Raw genomic sequence first — 4,383 nt, forward strand, 5'->3', positions numbered from 1 at the left:
CCTCATGCCCCTGGTAGAGCCAGGGGTGATGTTTACCACTCCACCACACCTTCAGCAGGCTGGAAAGGTGTGATTGATATGTTTGTTTCAGTTCTCAGTAGTTGAATTCTTCAACATATTGTTGAATTCAAAGATATTCATTTTCAACAAATGCACTGGGTTGGTTGGAAAGTGATACTTAATGTACATAGCGTGCACTATTTTGACATAGTGGGAGATATACTGACTTTATACTGTTTTTCATACTAAGATGGACACAGATGTGTTGCTTTTGCACATATTTATTCATTGGTTTAGCAAGAGTCTGTTGATTGGTTGGTCATTGGGTTCATTTGTTTGGCAATATGTTCAAATCAAGCTATATTTATACAGCACATTTCAGACATGATGCAACACAATGGCCTCACAGGAAACTTATAAATTCATATAAAACAAATATTTATAACAAACATAAGAGGATAAAAAAGATTAACTGAAAGACTAATGAGCATTCTAAGGAAATGCCATTGATTAAAATACTAAGAATTGGATGCAACATCCAACCCAAAATATAAGCTTGTTTTACTACATTGTTTGTTGTTACGTTCCCCAGCAAGAAAACCAGAAAAGTCCCTTAAATAGAAGAGGGAACTAACAAAGAGTCACTGACAACAACCACAACTGAACAGGTGGGGTTTTAGGAGGGGTTCTGAAAGACACTATGAGGGTGTCCACTGACAGTTGACTAGTAACAACTGGGACCTAAAAGACACCCACCATGAGACCCACTAAATCTGCCCAAGAAGAGGCAAACAAAAGAAAAATCCACAACAAACTTGTGGAAAAGTGGAACAACTAAAGGTGTTGACTCTCCACATATATCAAGACAACTGGAGCACTGGGCCTGACACTCTTAAATAGAACCTGGACCAGCTCAGGTGAAACACCTTCCCACTAACGAGATGTACAAGCCAGCACAGGTGTAACACATACTGACTAACGAGGTGACACCAATCAGTGCGCCCTACGTGCTCAAGTCCAAACCTCAAAACATAAATGGAAAAACAGTAAGCCTGTAACACCTTCCCCCTTAAGACAACAAATATATCCTATATTTTTCCCCCACTAGCTTCTAGAACTCTCGTCCCCTTGGAATGAGCCCAAACAATACTCATCTCCAATACCGAAAAACGTCAAAATAAATTGTGATCAATGGCAACGTACTGGCTAAATGCAAAACACAAAACTTGTTGACTGCACACCCTTGAGACAATCAGCAACCAACCCCTATTATCCGTAGTAACTTTCCACCCCTTTGTTAATATGTATTGGCAATAATACATTTAATAGTGAGGTATGGAATCATAAAACATGTATCTTTTGTCAGGCTGAATGTTTGAAATATGAGGTGATTTGAGTCATGCTTCTTCAGTAGTGAAATAAAGACAATTTGCAATGTACTACATACACAAACATCTGCAATAATTATCATATTACTTGTATTTTTTTAAACAAGCACCTTTTCAATTTGTAGAAAACAGCTTGCTACATTTTGAAGTGTTGCATTTTGATTCAAGTGGGTCACCAACATGGTAAGTGTAACACAGCTCTTTTTTTGTTAGTCACTGTTTGTTATATAATACTCTTTCAATTCAGAGCCTGGATTTTCCTAGAGTCTAATATACGTATCATGCTGAAATCAATAGAACAGGGGGCAAACGTTTAGGGTTCTACAATGTGACATCATTAAAATACTCCTACTACAATGTTAAAACATTCTATATTGAGACATTATTTCATTGATATCATGAATTTTCAAATTCAACTCCTTCATGTATGTTTTTTCTGATGCTTGATCGGAGATCTTTTACCAGAGTATCTCTTCCCACATTGATCACAGCTAGGAGATTTCTCTCCTGTGTTTGTTCTCTGGTGTTCTTTCAGGCTGTTTAGCTGAGTAAAACTCCTCCCACATTGACTACAGCTATAAGATTTCTCTCCTGTGTGTACTCGCTGGTGTCTAGTCAGATGGCTAGATGTAGTAGAACTCTTCCCACATTGATCACAGCTACGAGATTTCTCGCCTGTGTGTGTTCTCTGGTGTACTGTCAGATAGCTAGATGTAGTAAAACTCTTCCCACATTGACCACAGCTATAAGATTTCTCTCCTGTGTGTAGTTTCCGGTGTGATTTCAGGGAGTCTGACTGAGTAAAAGTCTTCCCACATTGATCACAGCTATACGATTTCTCTCCTGTGTGTGTTCTCTGGTGTATAGTCAGATTGTTAAATGTAGTAAAAATCTTCCCACATTGATCACAGCTATAAGATTTCTCTCCTGTGTGTGTTCTCTGGTGTATAGTCAGATTGTTAAATGTAGTAAAAATCTTCCCACATTAATCACAGCTATAGGATTTCTCTCCTGTGTGTACTCGCTGGTGATTTTTAAGTTCTGATGAAGATTTGCAACGTTTCCCACAATCAGAGCAGCAGTGAGGTTTCTTCCCTGTGGGTCTCTGATGGTGTTTCTTGAGGTGTCCATGTGGAGAGACTCTTCTCTGCCTCATCAGCATCATGATGTTGTTGAGGCTCCCCAGAGGATCCACGATATTCACATCTCTCTCCTGTGTGAACGAAAATGTCAGACAGATGGTTAAAACTTCTTATGGCTGTGGGCAGTATTGAGTAGCTTGGATGAATAAGGTGCCCAGAGGTGCCCAGAGTAAACTGCCTGCTCCTCAGTCCCAGTTGCTAATATATGCATATTATTCGTATATTTGGATGAAAAACACTCTGAAGTTTCTAAAACTGTTTGAAGGATGTCTTTGAGTATAACATAACTCATATGGCAGGCAAAAACCTGAGAAATCTGAGGTTGGTCGATTTTCAACTCAGCCCCTATTGAAGAAACAGTGGGATATTGGTCATGTTGCACTTCCTAAGGCTTCCACTAGATGTCAACCGTCTTTAGAAACTTGTTTGAGGCTTCTACTGTAAAGGGGGCCTGAATGAGAGGGGATTGAGTCAGAGGTCTGGCAGAGTGCCAGGAGCAGGTCACGCGCTTTCACATGAGAGGTAGCTCCCGTTCCATTGGCTTTTTCTGAAGACAAAGGAATTCTCCGGTTGGAACATTATTGAAGATTCATGTTAAAAATATCCTAAAGATTGATTCTATACATCCTTTGACATGTTTCTTACAACGGTAATATCACTTTTTGACATTTCGGCTGCAACTAGTGAACGCGCTTCGTGAGTTTTGATTTGTTTACCAAACGCGCTAACAAAAGTAGCTATTTGGACATAAATGATGGACATTATCGAACAAATCAAACATTTATTGTGGAACTGGGATTCCTGGGAGTGCATTCTGATGAAGATCATCAAAGGTAAGTGAATATTTATAATGCAATTTCTAACTTTGTTGACTCCACAATATGGCGGATATCTTTTTGGCTTGATGGGTCTCTGAGCGCCCTACTCAGATTATTGCATCGTTTGCTTTTTCCGTGAAGCTTTTTTGAAATCTGACACAGCGGTTGCATTAAGGAGAAGTTTATCTATATTTCCATGTATAACACTTGTATTTTCATCAACATTTATAATGACTATTTCTGTAAATTGATGTGGCTCTCTGCAAAATCACCAGATGTTTTTGGAACTACTGAACATAACGCGCCAATGTATACTGAGATTTTTTGATATAAATATGAACTTTACCGAACAAAACATACATGTATTGTGTAACATGAAGTCCTATGAGTGTCATCTGTTGAAGATAATCAAAGGTTAGTGATTAATTTTATCTCTATTTTTGCTTTTTGTGACTCCTGTCTTTGGCTGGAAAAATGGCTGTGTTTTTCTGTGATTTGGCAGTGACCTAACATAATCGTTTGTGGTGCTTTCGCTGTAAAGCCTTTTTGAAATCGGACACTGTGGTGGGATTAACAACAAGATTACCTTTAAAATGGTATAAGATACTGGTATGTTTGAGGAATTTTAATTATGAGATTTCTGTTATTTGAATTTGGTGCCCTGTACTTTCACTGGCTGTTGTAACAGGATCGCAGCCATAAGATTAAAGGCCCACAACAGCAGAAATCCACTGTTTATTTGAGGTAAAAGGTTATGCACAGAGCATAGTCATGAAGTACAACAATTGACGTCTGTTAAATTATATGACAATTGTCTTGTTTTCACAGTAGTAACATTGATGATTGTAGGCTAGAAATAAGTTATTTGTGTTGTTGAAACTCTAGTCAGTGTGCCAGATGACTTTTGGTCTCCAATATAGGCCCCTTTCTGTGTTTGCTAAAATTGCGGCAGGAGGGCGATGCACACACAATTTGGTTGTAGAAACTCCTCCATGCTAATGCTGAAACCGCTAGTTATGGATGTAGTATATCTAC

The 4,383-nt window shown here is 38.6% G+C and overlaps 1 pseudogene; it reads right to left on the minus strand.

The window, feature by feature from the left end:
- Window positions 1-1,672: 1,672 nt before the first annotated feature.
- LOC139583126 (zinc finger protein ZFP2-like) lies at window positions 1,673-2,596 on the minus strand (annotated as a pseudogene).
- Between the last annotated feature and the right edge of the window lie 1,787 nt (window positions 2,597-4,383).

This window comes from Salvelinus alpinus, chromosome 8 (assembly GCF_045679555.1).
Source record: "Salvelinus alpinus chromosome 8, SLU_Salpinus.1, whole genome shotgun sequence".
NCBI lineage: Eukaryota > Metazoa > Chordata > Actinopteri > Salmoniformes > Salmonidae > Salvelinus > Salvelinus alpinus.